The 27659-nt window shown below is 39.7% G+C and overlaps 1 long non-coding RNA gene across 1 annotated transcript in view; it reads right to left on the minus strand.

The window, feature by feature from the left end:
- The window catches only part of LOC142099561 (uncharacterized), a 70210-nt gene that overhangs the window by 13218 nt on the left and 29333 nt on the right, over positions 1-27659 (minus strand). The gene's annotated exons all lie outside the window — the stretch shown is intronic.

The raw sequence follows: 27659 nt of genomic DNA on the forward strand, positions 1-27659 counted from the left end.
TTTACCCACATATAACCACACCAATATGTTATTTATCTAGATTTCTATTAAGAAAGAAAGCGGATCTGTTGTGTACACACAGTAAGGTTCATTTGGAGGTAGATGCAGAAAAGTCAGCTTGCATGCATATGTTGAGTGTGACAAGTGTGTATGCTTACTACCCACTATAGCGTAAAGATGTAGTTTTACAGTGTTAGTAGTAAATCCTGAAGGCTCATTACCCTATTTGTAAACATTATAGTTTTCAATGTAAAATGTAATGAAATACAAACACATCCACACATGTTGTTTATCCTTTAAAAAATCAAATTGAAATCATCTTTCCTGCAGCAGTCCAAATAGAAATGTCAATTAAATAATCTCCATGGGGAGGTCTAAAAAGTAGGCATACTCAGTAGAATAAAGCAGAATTTTGCATCTTCGAGTTGGACCTAAATTCTGAGGGCCTGAATTAGAGTTGAACATAAAGTTGCCCTGCCTGCGTATGAGCAAAGATGCATCTGCACACTCTCTTTTCTATTTCTGTATTTTCACTTACATGTATATTAAAATATATGTGCAACCTTAAATCCAGCATATAGATGTGTATGAACAAAGATGCGGCAGTCATCAGCTCCAGAACTTGCAGAAGGTTTATGTAAGTGAAAAACTTTGATCTTGTAGCTAACATATTTTGTGATCCTTGGAACTCAATATAAGATGCATCTCAAAAGGATATGGTTAACTTGCGTCTTGGCATTCTTACAGTAATGTACTTGCACATGAACACCCTTCATCTGCAACTTAAAGCAAATGGAGCTAGGATGTGCAAGATGAGCTCAGTTCTAGGTACAGACGCAATATAATGTGGTAAATTCGCGGCAAGGCACACAAATGCACTTATGTGCAAATTTAAACCAGACATTAAGAGAAGTTTTTAGGCACTTGATTTACCTGCCAGTAGCGTAGCCATGTCTATTAGGCCTAAGGAAACAAAAGTAAGTTTAAAATAGTGACACACTTTAAAGCATACTTACCAACTTTTTTCAGTTGGTGTCCGGGAGCCTCTCGGTGGCAGGTGGGCGTGCGGGGGGCAGGGCTCCAAAATTGCGTCATTTGGCCCCGCCCCCTGACGTAATGACGCAGAATGCGTCATTTGACAGCGGGGGCGGGGCCAAATGCCGCGCTTCTCAAGGGAATCGCGCCATTTTGGCCCTAATTCGGGCACATGCGGGAGATTGCCACATTCCAGGAGAGCTGGCAAGTATGCTTTAAAGATGGCAGAAAAGACAAAAGAAGGGACAGTGTCCTACCTTCACCTTCATAAACAAGTGGTGTAAAAATATTATCAGGCAAATTTCTTATACAATAAACTACTTATTATTATTCAGTAAACTACTTATTATTAAACACATTTATTGTATCAGATAATTATGTGTTTTAAATGTGATGCATTTAAACAAACACTCACCCTTTATGCTGTATAAACTATACATGAACAGTACTTAGTGCCTATGCCCTACCTACTTTACCTATGCACCCCAAACTATTTTTATCTTTGCCTATTTGTCAGGAGTTAAAGCCAGAAATGCCACTCTGCCAGACCGCATCTGTTCTAACTGAGCTAACTGGGATGATAGATGCTTTCCTAGGTTCTGTGTCAAGATTCACCAATGCTTGGTTTATTGCTAAGGTTCTAGAAATCTACAGCCCCATTCAATGATTTATTTTATAACCCTTTCTGTTTACCAAATTATGGCATCTAAATTACTGAGGAAAGCGAACAAAAATACATTACTGAAAAACAATAGCAGATTAAAGCATTGTGTCTGAATAAGGGTTCAAAGTTCTTTTTCATAGTTGTAGATAGCTGTTTGCATGAAAAAAACATTAAAAATATTATACAGTGTAGGCTTTTAAGCTTGAATATGTTCCAACCATCTGAACTATGTTTGAACCTGTTTGCTTTGACCATATTTGGCTAAAAAAAGTTTTTTTCCAAAGTCCAAGAATGTATTGTGAATTTTTGAGCTTTAGTGCTGGTTCGACAAATTGATTCAAGAAAAACAATGAAACAAATGTGAACAATATAAGTCACTATATGAAAATGTTCCAAACTAAGTGTCACACTGTCCAACCATGGGACTAGACAGGTGTATAGCTTAGTGTTTAGCACACTAAATGCAACCTCATCGTGCCACCAACAGCTCCATCGGGTTAAAAATAGCCCATTTGTACCAGTGAACCCCAACATACCAGATATAGTGTCACCATGCCATCAATAGCCTCACCATACTACACATAGACCATCACGCCTCCAGTAGTTTGATCGGGCACATAAAGTCCAATATGAGCCATATACAATTTGCAATCTCACTCCGCAACTCATTTTATGTGTTAGACATCTCAGACAGATACCTAAGTGTTGTGATTGGTTATAGCATTAAGTATGAGCTTCCTATAATGTGGTCAGTGGGAGTTAACTAAACTGATTGGCTACTTTTCACTATGGGAAGAAACCAGCTTGTCCTTTCGACTAATCACACAATTATATATGATAGTTTCTGCTAAAGCTTGTATGCTGTTTAGAATTATGACCTGATTTGAGTTGTGACCAGTATTACATAGAGAATATAACACAATGTTCATTGATAATGATATTTCTAAAGTAGTCAGTGATCAGATAAGATATAACGACCGGAGAGACATATCAAGACAAATCATCATCTCTTTAAAATGTTTAAGTCATGTAGACATTTTAGCACTGAACACTAATACAAACAAACTGAATTGGTGTGAAGGATGGAGATACATAAAACTGGTGACTGATATATATATATATATATATATATATATATATATATATATATATATATATATATTGGACTTGCTATATATAAGCAGCTGCACTTTTTGTTTTTTATTGTTTATTCATTTTCCATCATATTAGACATCAACAGATAGCCAACACTATTGTGGCAGTTAATGTGTGAACCATCAACTTGCCACTTATATAATCACAAGTTAACCCGTGCATTATACTCATGCATTCTAGTCAAATCAAGCTACTTAAGGTCTTAAAAAATTTCTTGTCATGCATTTGGACCTAGCCCAGGCCTCCTCAGGGGAAGAGCGTTAGTTCCCGACGCAAGCGGCCTTTTTAATGTGTGTTCATGAGGTAAAATTACCTCACGAAAATGAGTTTGACCCCTCAACTCGTAAATTTAGCCTTTACTACCCCTCCCACGGGCGGAAGGGGGGATGATGGAAGTTAACTGACTTGACTATTCTAATTTTTTTGTCAAATAATGTCAGTATACCAAATTTCAGGTCAATTGGATGAGCCCTTTCTGAGAAAATAGTTTTTTCCACACACACACACACACACACACACACTAACACACGCCTCTACACATGTGTGTTCATGAGGTAAAATTACCTCACGAAAATGAGTTTGAGCCCTACCAAATTTCAGCCCTTTTTGAATTTTTTTCCCCACACACACTAAGAATTTAGTAGGTCAGTGTATAACTCTGCCCAGCAGGTGGCGCTGCAACTTGGGTTTTTTTTTTCCACACACAGACGCCACTAAGCATTTATATATTAGATTATTGTTTGAGTGGCAATTTTATTATTATTGTTTGGGAGTTTTATGATTTTATATGTTTTATATATATATATATATATATATATATATATATATATATATATATATATATATATATATATATATATTGAAAGGAAAAAAGGGCGCTTCTTTAAATGAATGAAATGTGTACAAGTGTATAAAATCATTTGAAACGGCAGCCAAGGACAAATAGGACCAATGTGCAAGTGCAAATAAAAGAAAAATGTTGTCCGGCGCTCAGAAACAAACAGAATTTAAAAATCACTGTGTCAGCATAAACATAAAGGAGAATTTTGTGCACAATATAGCTATATTGGGTTAATGTATATTTAGTGTCTATTGAATGTTGAATGTTCATTTTAGCACTGCGCAAGAGTGAAACACAAAATCCAGCATCAACAAATATTACAAAGAACAAAGAAAGATATAAATGTCCTGTGAAACTGGACATAACTGTTGCAAATCATAGTTGCAGTTCTTGCATGTCCTTGGAACTTGTTAATAAAATTAAAGCCTATTGTGACTTGCAAAGCTGTAGGCCTGAACCCTGAACAATATTTTTAGGAACAAACCAAGTTAACTCTTTCAAATCCCCTCTTTTTGTTCAAAAAAAATCACCACTAACCTACCTCACCATGAATGAATTCTCTCATAGCAACCCACAATTTAGGAATCCTAGTGTACTCCCAAACCATGGGATCAATAGATCCATTAGTGATGCTATACGGTTATCAATCATATATACCTATCCTCTGTCCCTTTTTCACTTTTCAATCTGACTCTCACATATAATATCTACACCTATATTCAAAAATACCTACACACTCCTGCTTAGCTATTGCAATTTAAGCAAAATTGATTAATCAGTAATACGTCAATATATATGTGAGTTGCAATTAATTATTAAACAGCTTAAAGTCTGTAATGTAATCAGGTCATTATAAGCATTTCTTGTTTCTATTACTAATCTAGCTAGTGTCTCGCATGATCCTCTTAAAACTGGGGAAGTAGAAGTAGACAGACAACAAAGGTGGATGTAATTATGATTAGGATAAAACTGGCAATAATCAGCATATCAGACATTAGGGAACCCTAACCTTGAACCTTTTATGACATTCATTGGTTTAGCATAGCTAATTGCAAATGTGAAAACAAAAAGTTCATTTGAAAAGTCTCTTAAAGCACAAAGTATTCTTGTAGGTGACTGTTGCAATGCAGACAGGTAAGTGATACAATAAATGGTAAAGCATGAAAAGTCAGCAGAGTATGGCTGTTATAGCAAGAAGTACTTGGACTCTGCAGTCTCGAGGCACCGGATGCATCACAGGTAGCAGGACTCCAGGTAACTGGGTAGGCACGTGGCACCGGATGATCAGCAAGTCGAGATAGGGTAGTTGTCTGCGAAGATAGTGGAGATGACACACAGGGTGCAATAGTCTGTCGACCGATACACAGGACATACAGGAGACAGGATGCAATGGTCTGCCATGCGTTACCACTAGATAGTGGAGATGACACACATGATGCAATAGTCTGCAAATTGATACACAGGAGATACTGGAGACAGGATGCCATGGACTGCAAGGCGTTACCACTAGACAGTGGAGATGACACACAGGATGCAGACTGTAGGTGCAGTATTGCTAGAGGTGCAATGGAATGCAAACACTGTAAAGCAGGAGGGTCAAACAAGCCAGGGATCAAAGCCTGTCTGTCCACCATGATACCAGGGAGAAGCAGGTGCGGAGTCACAACAAAGATAAGTCAGGGGTCACAGGAAGAGATACCAAAACGCAGGGACAAGCAGAGGTCAAAACCAGGAAGTCAAACAAGGGTAACGCACAGAAAAGGCTGCTGGGAGAGGCAAGTTTATATACGCCAGGGACAGGTCCTTAGTCTCCTGGAGTAATGGGCCTAGCTCTTGCAGGTAGGGGAGATGTCCAAGTAACACAGTGACTCCTTTGGTGGAACAGTGGAAGGCAAAAGTCCAACATAGTTCTTGGCAGACAGGAGCTGCAGGAGGCAGATCGTGATAGATGCCAATTAGGATACTGTTCAGTGGTATAGTTAGTAAAAGATGAGATTTCTGTCACAAGCCCTATAACTGCCTCAGCTAAAGCTTTGGCAATTTGCTTCTGTTGAGCAAGCAGCACTTTGCAGTTAGTAGTTTCTTTATCAGATAGATTCCCAATTTAATTAGAATGAAACAAACAAGTCATTACCAGTGCATGAGTCAATGATTACAAAATACCTGAAAACCATACTTCAATACCCTTAAACCAATTAGCAGAGTTTAACCATGACATCCAGTCTAATTTCTCTAAATCATGCTCTGGATCATCATATTTTTTTCCTAAACTTGTCTTTTAATCTTGAATTTCCTCAATATGGGCAGCAATAGGATCACTGAAATTATCTAGAATATATGAACAGCATGTGAGGCCTACTATTAAGTACATGTCCCCTTGGGCTGCTGTAATATATTCAAGTGCCAGCTGATGTCGCCTAAGTACCTTAACATGAAAGCACAAAGGGTCAGTCTGAATTTCTAGAATATATAGGATCTGGTTTGTGACATTATCAAATAATTTTGTCAGATCCTTTACTTTGTTTGCATTTTTAACAGATCATCTAAAAAGGTTAAATGAATACCCCTGCTTGGTATATCAGGGTTAATAAACTAGATCATGGGCTTTGTATTTTTACAACAAACCAAGGAGCATGCATCCATCCTAAAAATCACCAGAGGCTTTCCAGCCCTTGTTAACACTTAGCTCCTCTGATGACACAGGGTAACTAGAAAAGGCATTATTTGTCATGAAATAGGAGAGTGAGTGCATAAAAAAGAGTCAGAAAATGTTCCTGTCTCTGCAAGTATATAGTGCATTTAAACAAGTCTATTGTCCCATTCTAGACTCAGACACAAATGCAAGGTTAACATTAGCAACAGGAAATACATCATTACTCTCCTTATTAATTTTCTTTCAGTGAGGTGCGCGAATCCAGGTATCTTGTCCAGCCACCTCAACAGAAGTTGGCCTGGTCAGGAGAATTTGATATGACCCCTTTCTCACATGATTCCCCATACACACCAAGTCACCTAGTTGGAGGTTATGAGTCTCATCAGATAGGTTGTGATCTGGAATAGAAGCATATACCTTGTAGTATATTTGAGTTTGTTCCTGTTGCAATCTTATCACATATTCATAGTCAAATCTGCAAGTTCATGCTGCAATTGCTGAGCAAAGTAACATCCTGTCCTAGAAGAAGTTCCATAAAGGATCTCATAAGGATTTAACTGTACTTTTTGCTATGACTATTTCTTATTGAAAAGAGAGTTAATGGGAGGCATTCTAAACAGTTTTTCTGAGTTTTAGCCGTTAACTTCTACAATTTTAGCTTGATAGTGCCATTTAGTCTTTGTACCTTACCACTACTTTTTGGGTGATAGGGGATGTGGAGAGCCCAAGAAATGCCTAGATCTGCTAATATGTGTCCCAATACTTCTACAGTGAAATGTGCTCCTCTGCCACTTTCTATTACCTGTGGGATACCATATCTGCCAACTATTTCTGACATCCTTTTTTTTTCAACGGTTCTGGTATTTGCTATTCTACAGGCCAAGGTTTTCGGCCAACTGGAGAAGAGATTCACACACACCAAAACATACTCGTACCTTGCAACTTTAGGTAGCTGTGTAAAATCAATCTTTAGTCTTAGAAATGGAAAATGAGCTTTGGGCATGGTTTTAGCAGGCACTGGGACAGTTTTGCCAGGATTATGCAAAGCACATATGATGCAGCTTGTAGTATAAGCTTGTGATGCCTGGATGAAGCCTGGTGCTATCCAGTATTTGTCTAAGGTGTTTCCCTTCATGTCCCTTGAAATATATGCCTTACCATGCAAGATCTGGGCCATTACTGGGTAGAGTGAACAGGGCAATTCTCCTATTCTGTCTTCTCTTTAACAGACGCCTGTTTCTGCATTTGGTTTAGTATGTCAAACTCAAATGTCTCAACTGTCACAGTTAGTATAATAACTATACAGGTATTAAAGGCGGTTTCCTTGGCTGTGTATTCCCTTTAACCTCTAGTTTATTGTCTCGGTATGTGTCCCCATCCTCACCACAGCCACCTGCCTAGGTAACTGAAGAGCAGCAAATAATGACCAAATGTGATCAACATTTTTGATTGGTTTCCCAGAGGACCTAATAAAGTCCCTGCTCTTCCAGATACCACCATAGTCATGTGCTACAAAGAATACATAACGAGAGTCTGTGTAAATGTTAACCATCTGTCCTTCTGCATATACAAGGCTGCTGCCAAAGCTTGCAGCCCGGCTTCTTGCACTAAGCTGCTGGCTGGCAACGCTTCCTGTATTAAAAGTTTCAGTTTCTGTGGTTACTGAATAACCTGTGCGTGGTACTCCATCTACATCTACATAATAACAAGAACCATCTACAAAATGCTGTAAATCAGCAATCAGAAAAAATTGAGTATCATTTGTATCTCCCCTTGCTCTGCCTACCTGTTCAATATCCCATCTTCCTGTCTCAATTTCCCCCTCTTTTGGACCCAGCGATAAAACACTGTTGCCACTGGGTCCAAAACTATGCCTCATTTGATGGCGATGTTGAAAGGTGTAAGTAAGGCTACATCATATTTTGTAAGCCTTGCAGCTGACAAGTGTCTGGTTTGGGCTTGATTCAGGATCTCTGTGACAGCATGAGATACCTGAATGATTAACGGGTATCCTAGTATAATGTCTGCAAATTTATAAGTGTGGCTGCTACAACTACAGTTCGCACAAAAGATAGCAAAAGAGAGCCCATCTGATTCGAAATGTAAGGAATAATATCTTAATGGCTTCTGCTTGTGTCCGTGTTCCTGGGTCAACACCCTTTGAGCATGACCTGAATTTTCATAACAAAAGAGTGTACATGGCTTGCTATAGTCCAGAAGTGTCAATGCAGAAACATGGATACTAGTCCGTAAAGTCTTAAGTCTTTTTCTCTAAAACACAGTGTCATTACTCAGCAGAGTCTATATCACTTAAATCCTTCTAGTGTCTACTTATGTTTGCTGTGGCTGTGGCCCAAAACATATTCCAACCCTCTATTCATTGGCATTTTAATAAAATAAGTAGATTAGCATTTGCTCATCAGGGATTACAATAATGCTACTTTGTCAGTTCTGTTATTCCCTTTGGACAACACATCCATGTTTGTAGTGTGTATTTGGTATTTAATGATGCTTATAACTTTTTGGAAGCATTAGTACATTCTATAGTTCTTATACCATGTTAGCATGTGCAATGGGTGTGTCATTTGATGTTAGGAAATTCCTTATTTTACATAACAACTCAAAATAAAGATTTGTCATATGTTGGGATACCCAGTGCAGGTAAACTGCATAGTGTTTGTTTCAGTTCAGTAAAACATTCCTTTTTTTTCTGTATATATGACTGGATCTGGAGCTGTGCACTTTGTGAGGTCCTACAGGTGGGCTGTTATTTGGGAACCTGGTGAAAGACAGTGGCCGATATATGTAACTTTTATTTCTTAGGTAGCTACCAAGGTATGTGAACAGTTCTTGAGCATCTGTAAAAGCAGTTGCAAAATTAGGTGAACAAATAAGAAGGTTATCAATATATAGAATCAGAATTAAACCACACTTGGAAGACAGGGCAACACAGTTATCAGCTATATTCTGATTAAAATGCTGAACTGTTGATGAATCTTCGGAAACGTTTGGCTTAAACAAATTGCACACGTCTGTAGAGGAAAACATAAGCCTTGATTCCCTTTATCTAAGGGAATAGAGAAAAAATGCATTCATTAACAAGACACAATTATGAAAAGAGAGTCCCTAAAGACGAATGCACTTGAGCAGCATACTTGTGTGTTTTTTTAATAGCTTGCACTTACCATTTAGGGTTAAATTTTCCCTGGACCAGGCCGCCAATAGGGGAAAAAGTGGGAGGGCTAGTCAGCTCATATATATCCCCTTGTAAAGAATCCAGTTCAGTCTACTTGACTCAGTGCACCCGCTGGGTCACAGCGAAGAAATGCAAGGGCCTCTGACCAGAATCATGGGGTGGCTTTTCAGACCGTCACTTCTTTCTGTTGATCTTGGCAGTGACAATCAAATATCACCAGGAGTTAGGGTCCACCAAGGTCAAACTGCTGATACCTGCCACGGAATGCCTAAGAAGTCCCCTCTCCTAGGTACAACAAGATTGCCTCATACTCCAAAATTTAATACAATCACATACACTCACACAATTAATTGCCTAGTGACAATTAAAGAGAAACAGAAACCTGATTACTGAGACTTACTACAAGATCCAAGATTTCTGTGAGGCCTGACAAGTTATCAGATACAGGAGGACAGAAAATGTACAACGTAGACAAAGTTCTACGCACTGTGGTATTTTGTACTTCTGTCGTCCGGTGGCTAACAGAGCAGCTGTCAGTGCCCCTAGGAAAGTCTGGATATCTCAGTGGTACCTCCATTGATTATAGCGATATTTCTTAAGTAGTCAGTGATCAGATAAGATATTTCATAATGGCCAGAGAGACATTAAATAAATGCACAGGTGGGGTGTAGTATATGCTCTGAGTTTATCAGGACAAATCATCATCTATTTATAATGTTTCAGTCACATAGACATTTTAGCACTGCGCAAGTGTGAAACACAAAATCCAGCATCAGCAATATTACAAAGACTAAAGAAAGATATACATGTCCTGTGAAGCTGGACATAATTGTTACAAATCACAGTTGCAGTTCTTGCATGTCCTTGAAACTTATTAATAAAATTAAAGGGCATTGTGACTTGCAAAACTGTAGAACTGAACTCTGAACAATTTTTTTTCTGAACAAACCAAGTTAACTCTATCATCATTTTTACTGTTCCAGTCAGTTACAAGTACTCAAATCTCTTTGTTAAAAAAAGAGATTATCCCAAAATAGGGTAAATGCCTTCAGTTCTTGTGCATGGTTCAACTTCACATGAAGACCAAATGTGCCACAATGCTTTGTTTTCTTGCTCCCCTCCATCTGTAGTGTGTGCTAGTATAGATGCAAAGTATGAAATGGCCAAGAAGGGTAATATAATTAAAAGGGGCAAACTTTACTTACATGTATATGTTGACTATCAACGTATTCTATTACATAACAATAACAGTGATAAATGATATCTCCCATGGAGAACTGCTGCAGAGAGGACCTGCCTGCCAAGAGTGGGAAAGAGAGGTGCCAAAAGGGAGGGGAGAGATGAGAAAGAGAGAGAAGAGGATGTAAGAGGAGATGTGGAGCTGAGATAAAGAGGGATAGAGATTGCAGGAGAAAGGGAGTGAACAGAGCTCAGATGGAAAGTGTCTGGAGACTCAGAGGGAGGAGATAAGGAGAGTTCTTTCCTTGCTTGTGTACTGCTATTTATTAATATCTGTATCTTTATAAAAAAAATACAAAAAAGGAATAACTGCTCCATTTGCAAGTGTGGTTTTTACATAAGTTTGTGACTCTGTGCATATGTTAGTGGTAGACAGTTACATGCATTTTCCATGATATACGCCCAGTTCAACTCAAACACAAATAAACCCATCATACGTTCTTTCTTTCATGTAGAAGAGTGTGGATTTAGCTCATTAAACACAATCCAAAGTCATTGTTCAAAGTTGACAAAATATGTCAAAAATGTAGAGGAAATTGTAAACTGAGTAAATTGCTTAGGATCCTTTGTATATTATGTTCCAATGCCTAAGGGACTGGAGGTGGGTGTGTATTTTGACGTTACTTATTTGATTTGCGAATATCCCGTTTTTACTTAAAGTACTATACGCAACTTACTATGAGGAAAGATAAGATCTGTTTTTTGATGAATCAGGCCCTCTGTGCATATTTTAGTGATAGACAGTTACCTGAGTCCCCCCTGGTGTTTGTGGCTCCAGACATTCCCTAATAACACATGTCAAGACTCAGGTGCAGGCACTGGCAGCTCCAGAAAATATAAGAAGAGTCTGATATACATTTACAAACACACCACCAGGGCAAGGGAGTTTTACAATGGAGGCACTGATGAGATTTTGAGTCTAACATTCAGAGTCCTGTTTAGCTGATCAGTGCCATGATGAGATTGTGACAGGAGGAAGCACATGATTGGTGCAAACAGCTGGGGAAAGCTCCTGAATGTTATTTGATGGTGGTGATCTGTCTGTAGTTACAGATGAAGAATTTTATGGAGCAGTAGTTTGCAGACATGTCAGGGATGCAAGCAAACAATGTCCTTGAAAGACTTTGTGATGGCCAGTTGGTAGGACAATGTGTACTACTGGAGGGTCAAACCCAGTTAGAAAGATAATTGATTCCCGCCATCCTTGCCGGTGGTGGAGTAGACATTGGAACATAGTCTTACCCCAAAAACAAGATGGAGAAGCAGCAGGAGATGTGGGAAGTCAGACTCTGAGGTCACCTGCAAAGAGGCAGTGTATAGTAAAGAGTTTGCGTGAGCCTGCAATGGAAACAATACAGGCAACTCACCAGAGCAATGACCCAAAGTAGAGGGAATTTGGAACTACAAAAGATGCTACTCATCTCCTGTACAAGTTTAAAAATGCTTTTTAAGAGCTGAGGGAAAAGTTGTCAAAGTACATTTATCGGTTGGATAAGTTAGTATACCATATTGTGGAAAGGGCAGGATGACCATGCAAAAAAAGATGAGAGTCGTATGTGACAATTGCTGTGTGGTGCATTGTCATTGGATCCAGTTGCATTGAAGTGATTATACAGGAAAGCCATCTCCCTCTTTTAACCAATTGATTCATGAGATGAAACATTAAGAAGCTGTGGTTGAGGCCAGAGATAGTGGTGAAAAAGAACAAAGCAGTAAGCTGGAAGGAGGAAGCCACTGAGAAAAAGAAAGCATTGCTATGAATCGCACATGAACTAGAAGAACAAATAGACAGTCTGTTTGTTCTTCAGTAGGCCAGGAAGGCACCAAAGTCACACCCTTGACAATGACCAGAGAGAGAGAAGAAGACAGTGGAGGTGACCTCAGAAAATGCTATAAATGTGATTGAATAGGGCACATCGCCCAACAATGTCCAACATAATGGAGCAGAGGAGAGTGACCACAATATACTCCATGATGAGAAAAGCCACCAGTGGCCACACTGGCCCCCTTAATGCCGTCAAAGGTAAAACTGTAGGGAAATTGTATGCAATCTGAAGTCAGTTTCCACATGGCCTTGTAGGCCCAGCTCCTCGTGTAAAAGATCATTGAATAGAAAGCAGTGCAATGCCCTGCTGGATAGTAGTTCACAAAAGTCCATTGTGTTTGAGAAATTGTATTGGAAGTATCTGTCTGAAGTGAAGATTCACCATTTGGGTCCTCAGTGAACAAAGTTAACCACACCTGGGGTACATCACTGAATTTCTAAGAATTCCTAAAGATGTGGCTGGAGTGGGGAGCGGGCAGAAAGTGGTGGTGTTAGTATACCTAGAGACTGGGTAAGAAAACAGAGGTGTACAGGTCATCAAAGGGGGCAATACTCACTTGTTCCATACCCTAGCCCAGTGGTGGTGGGAAGCTTGAGAGAAGGATTCAATATTCAAATATTTATTAGACACAAAACAGACTTATAAGCTGCTTTTTCTATTTATGTTGTATATTTTAACTCCAGATTTCATAATAATGTTTTTTAATATTGTTTATTTGATTTTTTGATTTTTAATAAATAAAACTTCTTTAATATTCTGTTGAGTGGTATCTATATGTACTGAAGAGAAAGTATTTTGCGCTCCTACTTTTCTATAAATTCCCTGGATATTATGCCTGCGATGGGATGGTGTGCTCCATGGCTAGCAGAGTATTTAGGGTTGTGTGGATAGTCAGAACATGGCAGAACAATGATGGCATGTATAATACAATATCGAAATGGAATATATAACGAATTTATCATTATACCAGTAAATCAGGTGTAGATAAGGTCCTTATAATAGGAATGTCACATGTAAATAACTTTTTCTAGTAAGTAATCAATTGAGTCTATTTACATTTGTCTGAAAATAAGCAAGTTTAGCCACTGTTGGATGCTTTTCCAGTTCCCACTGTACTAATAACAGTTGTTCCAACAAAGTAAATAACAGCTTGCCCAGTAAATATTTGAAGTTCCTCAGGTCCTTTTGTGGTCACACTATGCTATTGATAATCCAAAAGGGCAAACATCAGCAACTCCCCTTGAATCCTCCATCAGTGTGCATGAGTGTGTGAAAAGAAAGAGCCTAAATTAAAAGGAACACCCCCCCCCCAACACTTTATTGAATACAACAAACTGGTGATAAGAACTAACTGAAAAAATATCCAGTGATTTCAATGTCTTTTCAAACCATCTCTTGTATTGTGAGTGGCAGTTTGTGCACACTTGATCTGTGTGTGTTCCAACCTTATTATATTATATGCGTAAAGTTTACAGCACCAGGTATCCTAGTTCTCTGGAACATGGGCATTTTCAGAATGATATGGATGTAAGCATCTTGGCAGAGTAGCGGCTGATAGTCATAATTAATATAAACAGTTTTGACCCAGAAAATCAATGTTGAATCCTGTGGGTCTTCAGTGTATCAGCTCATACATCCATCTGGTTTCAGAGCGGTTTATGGTTTTGAGGAAATAACCTCCCCTCCCATTTGTATGCACTTTTCGTATTGCCATGAAATTCAGAGTAGATGGATCACTGTTTTGTGAATGTTTGTAATGATAGGTTGTGGTGACGTACTCCTTTTTTTATGTTCCTTATGTGCTCCCCTTTAGGGGTCTAATTGTTCAGCCCACATATTGGAAATGGCAGGGGAACTACAGAAGGTAAATTACCTATTGTGTGTCACAGGTGAGAACATTTCTCACTTCATACTGGGATCCTGTTGCTGTTAAGCGGAAAGTGGTGATAGGTTTTGTGCTTTTATACCAAGCGGTTCTGCAGCCACTGTATATAGACACAATGTCGACATAAAGGGTTAGATTTAAACTGGCAATACAGTGAAAAAAACAAATGGCAGTAAATATCTTAAAAAAGGCGTGCCCTCCCCAAACAGCTTAACTGAGCCTAGTGCTGCCGGCCTAGGCTCGTACTAGCAGCATCAGGTGTAAAAAAAAGTGCGGGGTCCCCCCGATTTCACGATTAGCAGCACTAGGCTCTGCCAGCCGGGATTGGTGGCACTATAGCAGGAAAACCCACAGCATAGGGTCCCTCTGCCATAATGATAAACCAGCCCCAAGTTGGTCAGCATGGGCCTGGATTCTCTAGAGGCTCGGCACCACACAAAAAAAGAAGAAGCACTTTTTTTCCCTCCTAGAGGTATCATGCCCTGTGCTGAAACACTAGGGGTTAGATTTACTAAGATGCGGGTTTAAAAAAGTGGGGATGTTGCCTATAGCAACCAATCAGATTCTAGCTTTCATTTATTTAGCACTTTCTACAAAATGACAGCTAGAATCTGATTGGTTGCCATAGGCAACATCCCCACCTTTTTCAAACCCGCAGCTTAGTAAATCTAGCCTAGGTCTCTTCTCTGGGTAGTGGGTTTGGTGTAATAGTAATTAATTTAATGTAACAAACCATTTTGTCCATGATGCACTGCAGGTTCCAGAATGGCCAGGCTGCCATTAACTGTCTGGGCATTCTGGCGCATATTTCACATATTTATACAAGGCTAATTTTTTTAAATCAGTGATGTCCCGTAGCATCAACCGTGAAGGTGGTTTGCACATAGGTTAATATATTGTTATCCAAATGCACCTCAAATTTAGCTCCATATAGATAATCAATCAGTTTGTCTACTATGGCCCATTTGAGAGCTAGGAACTCCAATTTTGGACTAGTAATTATGTTTAATTGACGATAATCCTTGGCTGACATAATATATAGCTCTCTGTTTCCCAGGGCTGGTGTTAGCGTGTCTGGCGCACCCCTGCAAAAAATAAATTTGTGCCCTCCTCTTTTATAAATTATTTGTTCTTTCAGTAATGCTTTTCTGCTTTCAATACAAATCATATAATAAACATTAATAAAGAGGGTAATACAAATAAATACATCAAACAGCGAGAATTTATTGCTATATGAATAATATAAATGAAGAATATATGTTCTTTGTAATAATATTTTACATTTTTGGCAAATTAATTTGGTTAGCAGTATAGAAGACAAAAATGCCCCTTCTTTCATCACACCGCGCCCCCTTCATCATCACACCATTCCCCTTTCATCATCCTACTGTGCCCTCCTTAATCATCATACTGCGTCCCCTTCTTCCTCACAGCGTATCATCCTACTGTGTCCCTTCTTCATCATTACACTGTGCCCTCCTTCATAATTACACTGTGCCCTCCTTCATCATCACACCGTTCCCATTTCATCATCCTACTGTGCCCTCAATCATCACCCTCCTCATGTAACCTCATTTATTATTTTACTGTGCCCTCCTTTATGTCTGTTCTGCCCTCCTTTATGTCCTTTCTGCCCTCCTTTATGTCCTTTCTGCCCTCCTTTATGTTTACTGTGCCCTCCTTTATGTTCACTGTGCCCTCCTTTATGTTCATTCTGCCCTCTTTTATGTCTATTCTGCACACCTTTATGTCCATTCTGCCCTCCTTTATATCCATTCTTCCCTCCTTTATGTCTATTTTGCCCTCCTTTATTCTTTCCTTACCTTTCTTTGATCTTCTCTTCCTCTTCTGTCTTTGTTTCTTCGGTGCCTGCTGCTCCCTGCACGGCTCCTCGCTCATTGTGTCGGCACATGATGATGTCACGTCCGACCCTGTCAGTGAGCAGAGAGGAGGGCGCCGGAGCAGCATGGCTGCCAGCAATTTTATTTATTGTTATTTTGCCGGCGGACTAGCGGGGAAGGCAGGTAGGGGAAGGGCCTCTCCAGCATGGTGCCCCCTGCCTTGCTTACCCCACTTACCGCGTTCCGCCGGCCCTGCTGTTTCAGCATACTGGTTTGGCCACTCCCAAAGATCGAGTTCTAGATGTTGTGATATTTTTGGCAGATCCTTTAAGACCGGGCTTCCAACCGGTGTATCAGATGTTGGCATGTCTGGCTTTCTGGCGTATGGGCATCCACAGACTGATATTGTGTACGATACGCTCAAAATCGGCAGGTGCGTGCCTTAATGACTCAGCCCCTAGAAGCCAGGCCTAAAACTTTCAAAATTACATTTCAAAACATTTTTCTCTCCTTATTAAATTATTTAGCGGTATACCCCACAGATGTAAAGCAGCTGTTATTAACTTTGTTAGGGGTTGCAGGGCGGGTTGCGCGTAGTTTCTAAACTGTCTGCCTTATGGTTTCAAGATAAAAGATCCTATGCTTAAATTTTATATTAACTACATAATACATTACTATATAGTTGCAAAGAGAGAGTGTCTGATTCATTAAGAAGCGCAAATAGCGATACGTGGCTTTTTTTTTGCGCACAATTACTCTGCTCATGCTCAATACCGGACCATACACTAGAGAACAAAGTAGCTTCCAATTCATCATTGAGTGTAAAGGGCACTTACTACAGCCTACAATTTCACAGGCTGAATGGGGAGAGGAATGGGCGTAGGCACATAGTCAATGTACAGCCAAGCACAAGCACAAGCGCACGCAGCAGTGTCTGTTTCAAGCTTTGGGCATCTCAAATATACATGATTTTCACTCTTATCACTTGCACTAGCTACAGGTCTGGTGTAAGTGCCGATTACTACTCTGTCAGCTGTATATGCATGCTAGAACATGTGTTTGCAATTAGGAACAACTGTGAAATGTATTTTACATACAGTAGACATTAATAACATACTAATAAATGTTTTTTGTGGGAGCGGATAAAAATTCATTTTTTCTGTGCGTTCTTTTGTGACTTGATATTCCACATATGTATGGGACATATCCTGAAGTCTCTTGTCTGTTAGAGCAGAGTGGACCTAGACCTGTATTCATCAGCAGACATATCTTTACATCCGCTCCTTGTTGGATATGGACATGTGTATACCCGATGTACTTGTGTTTTATAAAAGAACGCACTTTGCGTGTTTTTGCTTTTTGGTAAAGAATCAGACCCAGAAATGCTTGGTTTTGGGAAAAAGCAAAACAAAAATCACTTAATAATAAAGTTATAAAAGTTCTATGTATGTAAATGTAATAGCGTATGTTACATAGCTGCCTACTCTGCCGAATTTACGGGGCTTCCTCCTGGACCCTCCAGATCTTTATGGTGGCGGGGGTTAAATGACATGATCAATTCATTAAGCCCTGCCCTCGCTATATAATGCTGAGCCCCACCCCCACACGCCCACTTCTTCCCCCCCCCGAATCTCACGGAGACCAACTTGCCAAAGTTGGCAAGTATGGTATGTTAAATAAAATAAAAAAAATTAAGTATTAAGTAAATTGTACACTAAAAGCCTACATTAATATTAGAGATGGTCACTGACCCCCGTGTTTTGGTTTTGTAGTCGGTTTTGGATCTGGATTACCGTCGTGTTTTGGTTTTGCAAAACCGCCATTGCGTGTTTTGGTTTTGGTTTTGTTTGGTTTTGTTTTGCTATTTTGTTGGAAAATCAGTGTTTTTGGGCCTAAAATAACCAAATTTAGTGCTCCACCTGTTTCATGGATAAGAAATCTAATTGTAAAGCTAATAAATTATCAAAAAAATAGTTTAATTCCTGGTAGGTAGGGCTTCATTAATTTTACACACAAAATAGATTGTCTTCCTCTCCATCTATGCATATTGGCAATGCAGCCATCATATTTGGATGTATATTACACCCTACACTTATAGTTAAATATGTAAAGAAATGGAAAAAGGCAGTTTGGTTTCTGTCTCTATAGGCTCCCCTCCACTTGTCGAAAATACCAAAAAATTCAGCCGTTATAGACTGTACAATATTAATTGAAATGGACAAAGCCAGTTTGGTTTCTGTCTCTATAGGCCCCCCTCCACTTGTCAAAAATACAAAACAATTCAGCCGTTATAGACTGTACAATAATAATTGAAATGGAGAAAGCCAGTTTGCTTTCTGTCTCTATAGGCCCCCCTCCACTTGTTGAAAATACAAAAAAATTCAGCCGTTATAGACTGTACAATATTAAGAGAAATGGACAAAGCCAGTTTGGGGTCACTCTGTCTATGACACCCTACCCTTAAGGAGAAATTGCCCAAACAGCAGCCTTTCAAGACGCTACGTGATATGGAAATGCCATAAGTCCCTTTCCTCTTTGGGGGTAGATTGCACCCTACACTTACATAGAAAGTTTTAAAAAGATGTTATCGTCATCATCTTCAGCTTCATCCTCACCCTCATCAGTGTGTACGTCATCATCACAGACTATCAATTTATCGCCGCTTGAATCCGCCATTAGAGAACAGTCAGTGCTTGGATGTCTTTGATGGTGAAGGCCTTCCTCGTGGAAGATGTAGTTCATTTTTATAAACATAATTTTCTCCACATTTTTTGAAAGTAACCTTCGACGGCGATCACTGACTAAGTTCCCGGCTGTACTGAATACTCGTTCAGAGTACACACTGGAGGGTGGGCAGCTTAGGTATTGCAAAGCAAGTTTGTACATGGGTTTCCAAATGGCCTGCTTTTCCTCCCAGAAAGGAAAGGGACTGTCTGACATTTCCATATCAATTACCTCTTGAAAATAATCCTCCACCATCCTTTGCATGTTTATACTCGTATTGGATGGAGTTATGGGCAAGGTGACACATTTTTTTGAAAAATCCTTCAAACCAGCCTAGATGTTAAATTGATCTGGTCTGCCCTCTGCATCTTCCCTGCTTCTTTTTGGGAAATTTAATTTTTTACGAGCAGCAGCAGCTTGAGAAAGTGAAGGAGGACACGTCGTCAAGTCGAGGCCCAGTTCAGCGGCCAATTTGCTGAGCAATAGCTCCTTGCAAAAGTTCACATCTCGCTCATTTACAAGTAAAGACTCAATGTAGGTCTTAAACCTTGGATCAAGCACAGTGGCCAAAACGTACTGATCCGAGTTCAAGATCTTAATAACTCGAGGATCATTGTGAAGCGAATGAAGTACTTGATCGACAAGGCCACCATACTTTGCTGAATTGCTTGCTTTCAGCTCCTCCTTCAGTTTCTGAAGCTGCTTTTCCAATAGTCTAATTAAAGGAATGACTTGGCTCAAACTAGCAGAGTCTGCACTCACCTCACATGTCACAACTTCAAATGGTTTCAGCACCTTGCACAGCACTGAAAGCATTCCCCACTGTGCAAGAGTGAAATACATCCCCCCTCCTTTCCCAATGTCATGGCTTGTGCAATATGCTTGGATGGCTTTGCGCTGTTCCTCCATCCTCTGAAGCATGTACAGGGTGGAATTCCACCTAGTTACCACCTCTTGTTTAAGTTGGTGGCAGGGCAAGTTAAACTGCTCTTAGAGCTGCTGTAATCTCCTACATGCTGTGGCTGAATGCCTGAAATGGCCTGAAATTTTACGTGCCACCGAAACCATCTCCTGCACCTCACGGTTATTTCGTAGGAAGCTCTGCACCACCAAGTTGATGGTGTGAGCAAAACAGGGAATGTGTTGGAAATCACCCAGCTGTAATGCTCGCACTATATTGTTGGCGTTATCAGAAATGACATATCCTGGGGAGAGTCCAAGTGGTATAAGCCATGTATCAATGACATCTCTTAGTTTGCGTAACAAATTGTCAGCTGTATGCCTGTTAGTGAAGCCGGTGATACAAAGAGTGGCCTGCCTGTGACAAATGTTACGTAGTGGTGTACATGCTGCTGCTGTTCCTGCTAGTGAAGGTGAATGACCAACCCAGTGGGCTGTCACAGTCATATAGTCTTTGGTTTGCCCACTTCCACTTGTCCACATATCTGTGGTTAAGTGGACAGTGGGCAGAATGGCATTTTTCAGCACAATCTCTTCATTTTTACACACCTTTTGGTATAGTTGTGGAATTGCTTTACAGGAAAAATAGTGTCGCAATGGAATTCTGTAACGCGGACACAAAACTTCAATTAACTGTGAAAAACCAGCTGCGTTTATTGTGGAGATTGGACGCAGATCTAACACTAATATTGCAGCCATGGCGTCTGTGATTCGCTTGGCGACTGGGTGACTGCTGTTATATGTGCTTCGCCTAGCAAATGATTGTTTCACAGTTAATTGCTGAAATGTAGGACTGCTCATTTTCTTGACCTGCCTCTGGGCTGACGATTCACCCACAGCAGCAGCAACAGCAGCAGCAGCAGTGGGACTAACGCTTTCTTCAGAGGAATCAATAATAGCGCAGGAGTCATCCAGCCTTAATAAGTGGGATGCCGGGCTAACTCCGAGCGCTACTGAGGATATTGATGAGGAAGAGGGTGTATTTTGTAGCCGTCAGGATGTCGGTGACCGTAGGGTTTTAGCTGATGATGGAGTGCTTGTAATTTTTTTGGAAGAACTTTCAGCTTTTCCCAACACTTTGCCATGAACTCTCGTTAAATGGCGTAACATAGACGAGGTTCCAAGATGTTTAAGGTCCCCCCCTCGACTGACTGTGGCTTGATATACACTACAAATGGCTATACAATTGTTGTCTGGATTTGGGTAGAAATAATTCCACACATAAGAAGTGGATTTTTTTGTTATATGCCCAAGCATAACAATGGCCTTTTTCTTGTCACGTGCCAGAACTGCTGCCACTGGTGCAGGACTTACACAAATAACCTCATCCGCATCAACATCCTCATTAGCGCCCTCGTCGCCTACACAAATCTCCCCCTCATCCTCTTCTAATTCCAAAGTGGCATCCTCAATTTGTGTATCACCGGCTACACTCGGGCTATTAAGGCACACATCAGCAGAATGCTCACGATTAGACATCCCACTGTTGGATGGACTCTCCACAGGGATTGGTGTCATTTGTGAATCAGAGCAAACATTATCCTCTAGTGCCTTACTGTTATCTTGCAGCTCGGCTTTGACGCGTAACAGTAGTTGTGCACCAATTGTAGGCTCTGTAACTTTTTGGGATCTGCCACTAATAGCGAAAGGTGAAGGCCTCATTCTCTCTTTGCCACTGCGTGTGTAGAATGGCCTGTTGGCAATTTTTTTTTATTGGCACTTAAATTTTGCTCAGTTACACTTCTTTTTCGCTTCAACACAGTAAAAAAAAATTTGGTGTGTGTTTTTTGGATGGGTTTTGGGTGGGTTGCTACAACGTTACCAATGATGACATCATAATAGGGGAGGGCTCTCCCCTATAAATAACCAATCAAGCCATACCATCGACTTGCCTAGAAAAAGCATCTAGCGAAACGCGCGTCGGCGGACGCCGCGTTTGCTACTCCTCTATGATATTATCCTCTGGCAGTTTCATTTAGGCAGTATGTGCTAATCCTCAGTTGATAATTATTAATATTGACTCCTCCGATGCAGCTTGTCCACCAATTGTATAGGGCAATAATAGCGTTGTGTGAATGAAAAAATTTTTTTTTACGTATCCATTTCTCACAAGTGCCGCTCATAGGGAATAACCCATAAACGGATGGTCAAGGGCATATGTTAGCAGCCCAAAGAAACATACTGCTAATAATCACTATATTATAAGGAAATTCTAGAGTATAGTTTAGCTCTTTGTCCTGATACCACAAGAGGACTAGCAGTATCGATCACGTTCATATGAAGGGCATTATGGACCTAATTGGCAAGGCTTCATATTAATGTAGCCTGTTAATTAAGCCTTAAGTGCAGTCAGCGCATGCCTGCAACTAACTACAGGGCTTATACTTTTATTACATTGGGGCTCCTAAATATTCTAACAAGCGGGCTCATTAGAATCAAACCCACTGTGTCTTGATAGGCTTATGGCACTGGTTTCAATGGGAGTGAAGTCACATTACACCTTCAAAATATAAAAGGTTAAGTGTAAAGCATGGTCCAAACAATAAGTATCCAGGGGAATGAACAATCTATGGAACTAACATTACAATATTCATGGTCCAATAAAACAGTTTAGTTTCCTGGAGTAGTATCGCGGTAGGACAATTCATTTTGTCCTTTTTATCAGTTAAACACTTTTCAATTTCACTTATTATTTAACTTTTTATATTTCGCTATTTGAATGTTTTAAAATAAACTAATAAAAGAGTATTTAACAGAATTTATTATATATGCAATATATGATATGTCCATTTTGAGTGCCCTAATTGATCATTTCTTTCCCTCTCTTTACCTGTGTTCTAAAGTTACTTAATGATCAGGTGCACCTATCCTCATGATGTTCAGTTAAGCTAATGGAGCTAGATAGATACATACATCAATGAAGAAGTGTATGGATTACCTGGTGCGGTTTTTCTCTTCTTTACAGTTGTAATCAAGTTTCGCTTTGGAAAATCATGTCTGCTATTAATCTTTTGAACTTAGACCGCTGGCCTGCCAGTTGTATCTAGAAGTCAGACACTAAATTTGTGTGTTCTGGCTTTCTGCATGGTTTCCACCTGCCTATTGAGGTGTCGGTGGGGACTTCTGTGGTTAAAAATTTGAAGTCTGTCTTTTTGTTTACTGCTGTCTTGGCATCTTCCACACTGTGAAAATTGTTCAGGAATGGTTTGAGGAACATGAGAAAGAGTTCAAGATATTGATTTGGCCTCCAAATTCCCCAGATCTCAATCTGATTGAGCATCTGTGGGATGTGCTGGAAAAAACAAGTCCATGGAGGCCAATCCTCGCAACTTACAGGACTTAAAGGATCTACCGTTAATGTCTTGGTGCCAGAAAAAACAGGACACCTTCAGTGGTCTTGTGGAGTCCATGCCTTGATGGGTTCAAGCTGGTTTGGAAACACAAGGGATATCTACACAATATTAGGTCGGTGGTTTTAATTATCACTGTGGCATGGAACCTCATCACTTGCACAAGTGAAAATGGCAAAACTTTATTATCAATAATTTACACTTCTTTACTTCACTCCCAATAAACTGCTTGTGTTACTCTCATTCATGTTCCATGTAATGCTAGATAGCAAAGGACTGCTTTATTCCAAGTGAGAAATATTTTTCTCTTTTCTAAAACACATTGGTAAGACACGAAGAAAAGTCTTCATGTCTTACTTTTGCCTCTATGCTCTGTCCCACAATCCTTGCAGCTCATTTAAATATGTTATTATGCATAATGAAAGCACATTCTTGCAGAATTAGTGCACAGTGCTCATATCCTTGTGCCTCTCCCAGAGCACTTGGAATGCCGATGAACCATCCATTGTCTGGTGTAAAAATGTAGTTGCTCTATACTTTGCGGAGAACATCCATGAACTTTGCTGTGGAAATAGGAGCATAGTCTACATAAACTGTTGTCACAATGGCTCATCCAAGAACATTTACGCTGTGCAACCATTATGCAAATAGCTCATAGTTCCTATAAAACGTGTTAAGAATAATGTTCCTTTAAGAATTGCAGGACAATTTAAATTGAGGCTATTTCTCAATTAAAGTATGAGATGTTCTGCACGTAAACAAACACCAGTACACTGTTATCATACACTATATTACAAAATACTAAAAACGTTAGTTTGTCACAGTATTAAAGAGGGTGGCATTTTTTACTGCTTTTTAGTTTATTAAATGTTTTTAATAATTACAGTAGATTTATAATCTTTGCTATATATCAGAAATTAAACACAAGTGGCCCTGTTTATTTTAATCCAGTTATTTTATTCATCAATAAAATTTTATGTTTTCTAGGACAAACTTTTCGTGGCATCAATTATTAAATGTCCAATGTTCTCAAAGACTGACAATCCTGAAAAACTAGATGCAACAATTAAATTAAAGAAATAGCTGCTGACGGTAACAATGTACAGGATAATTTGTTTATATTGTCACTGTAAAGTATAATCTTTATTGATAAAATTGGAATGTAACATCTTGATTGTGCACATATGTGTCTGTATTACTAACATTGAAGTGTAACTACAGATATGCAAATTCTTGCTGTAACATTGAGTTGCCTGGGGCTTGGTATAGATGTATACTCTCAAGAACACCTACCTTTAGAACACTCTTGGGTCAGCCACTCAGCTCTAACTCAGTCTCTCTGATGTAAGGCTTCTGTGGGTTAGTCAGCAAACAGGTGTCCTCACACATGCAGGTTTAACATCAGTACAGTTCTTATAGTGCAAATAGAGAGTGTACATTTACCATTATTGAAATGGATATTGGACAATATATCTTCATGAAAATAAATGAGATAAGACTCTATTTACATTGTCCGCTTTCCTGCACAGTTCACTGCATTACTTTAGGCATTGTAGTTACTTGCCAAAAGAGCTGACATTCTTGTGTAGTGGATCTACGACTGCCACTTTCTTGTCTCTGCACAGTTGCAGTTATCCCAGTTTACTCGCCCACAGTGGGGTACCAGATCACATCCCACCATCCTCAGCTACATTTACATTTTTACACTGGCATGTGGAGTGTTAGATCTCATGGGCATCTCTAAGTGGGGAAATACCCACATTCACACTTCTAAGATCCCAGACAGGATAGAATAGGCATTGACAGTGCTCCTTATTTCATATTTTTTACTGTCTTTTCACCAGTTTTTATCTCAGAGTTCCATAGCTCCCTCACTAAAGCCTCCCCTTCTTAATAACCCAGTTTCAAACACACACAGCGCCTGGTTTACTCAGCATCACTCAACAATGTGTGGTTGAAAGGAGGCAACCCTTGAAAATTAGCCAATCACTTATTTCCTTCCCTCCAATCCCTATGCAACTGGCCTTGCATTTTTTTCCAGGTTTTACAATACTGGTACGCCAACACCAAGACCTGCATAACCAGCTTGCAGAGGTCTTCACCTATAGTAGCCCTTATAGAGCATGAGTTTTTCACAAATACTTGGGTGCCCCAGGTCTTAAGCTCTAATAAGTGCAGGCTTAGATTGACAAGTATCGTTCAATTAGGATGTGACAAGGGGAGTCCCAAGGAGAAAAAGCACCAGTGTCTAAACAAAAGTCCAGAAAGAATAGTGCCCAACAGAAGTCAATCCAAATTCAAAGTCAGGGCAGACTGAGTTCTAGCAAAGTTCAAAGCCCAATCCAAATCTCATGGCAAGCAGAGTTCATGTGAAGTCAAAATGCAAACCTTCTAAAAAGGACAAGTGTTGGTGTTGCCCATAGCAATCAATCATATTTGCGCTATAATTTTTCAGCACAATCTTGAAAATGATAGCTATATTTCAATTGCGTGAGGTTTGATAAACCTACTCTTGTCAGGAATCACACTGGAACTTCTAGATTCAAACAGCCATAATGATTTGACTTTACCTGTCGCGGAGATGCAGAGTTTAACAAAGAGTAGGCATTCAACATGGACCCCTGCAAAAGGGTATGGGTTTTGTTTCTATTGCTCCTAAAATCACAGCCTCCCATATAGGTATCATTCATGACTGACTGGCAGACAGAAACAGACATGAATGCTATGGAATATAAAAGAGAATGAATAGCCTAAAACTAATTGACATGGATGAAACAACTAGGAACACACTGTCGTGAATGGAATAACCATGAACACACTGTTATCACAACACTAGTGGGCCAGATAATATAATCATATCCATAATCAGGTCTATTATTGAAGACTGAGGCATCACACATATCTATTGATTAGGTATGTTGTACCCTGTTGCATTGTTAACTTTGCTTGGAGCCACTCAAATAGACTTATGACAGCCCAACAGATTCTGAATATGCCTTATTTAAAAGAATATAGAAGTTTTTAAAAATTTACAACACATTATGTTTCAGGAGCTGAGAGATCTCCTACTTGAACTATTATTAGCTAAAGCAGACCCACACCTTACAGATCTCAGTTACTTGGACACTGTTCATGATGTAATCCCAGTGGTGACAAATTCTTCACTTAGATGGACAATAGAAATGGGTATTCAATTTATCTGATTCTAAATTTTGCCCAAATATCAAATATTGCTTACTGGTTAATTAATTTTTGAATTGGTCCTAATTCCCCAAAAAAATCTGCAAATAAATAACACCTACTGGAGAATCTGGTAATTCGGTCCACATTTACAAAGCAGCAATGTCTTGCAATAGACTACCGCTGAAACAGAGCTGCATTATCATTATTTCCTATTCCTATTTTCCCACTGTTTAAACTACAGCAAAAAAAAGTAATTTATAAAATTAGCAGCAATACACATCTCCAAATTCTCAAAAAGCCCCAACACTGGACAGCTTCAGCTGGGTCATGCTGTAAAAGGGTGACCTCCTGCTATAATAAAAACCAGACACCGGTTAGCTCCCTGTGCCTCTACAGAGAGCACATAAAGAAACAACACGACCCTCCCCTTTACCAAGATGCTGCATTTCAAGAAAATGTAAATGCATTACTAAATACCTGGTCCTCTCTAGGCTCCCTGGCGGGGGCCATTGTGGTGCGCTGGCTCTATCAGCATCTGATAATAGTTGTAAGAACACCACTGTACAACTGAAAAACTGGGGCAGAATGAGAGAGGGAAGAAGTGCTCTAATGTAGGCTGAGTAAAGAAAGGGTGTGTTCACGCAAATGCGGCTCATACAGATTTGCAGAAACACATTTATATACCTTTTAGGAGGTGTATCTTTTGTACCTGTAAAAGGCAGGTGCAAATACATGCTGATGATGATGATGACTTGGCATAGAATGATTGCATAAACTGCTGGTGTGGAGCAGAACGTGTCTCAAGATGTGCTCAACTCCGGTGGTAATTGTTTTTACGATTACCTCTATTCCGACATGGAGAAACCCTACAATGCAAATCCGAAATTATGAAAAATCGATTGGAAAATAAACAGACTTATCTTCAACCCGACGCTGGAGATCTCCGATGGGAGCACCGTGCTGACAGCAAGTGATTCTGATTGGGGAAGTGTTCGGCACTGCAGGCTGTCGTCATCGCGACGTCTGTCCATAGAAATTTAAAGTGGCAATGTGGGGACCCCTAAGGTTAAGTGTTTAAACACTTAACCCGACATTGCAGCTTTAAAT

Source organism: Mixophyes fleayi, chromosome 8 (assembly GCF_038048845.1).
Source record: "Mixophyes fleayi isolate aMixFle1 chromosome 8, aMixFle1.hap1, whole genome shotgun sequence".
Taxonomy (NCBI): Eukaryota; Metazoa; Chordata; class Amphibia; order Anura; family Limnodynastidae; genus Mixophyes; species Mixophyes fleayi.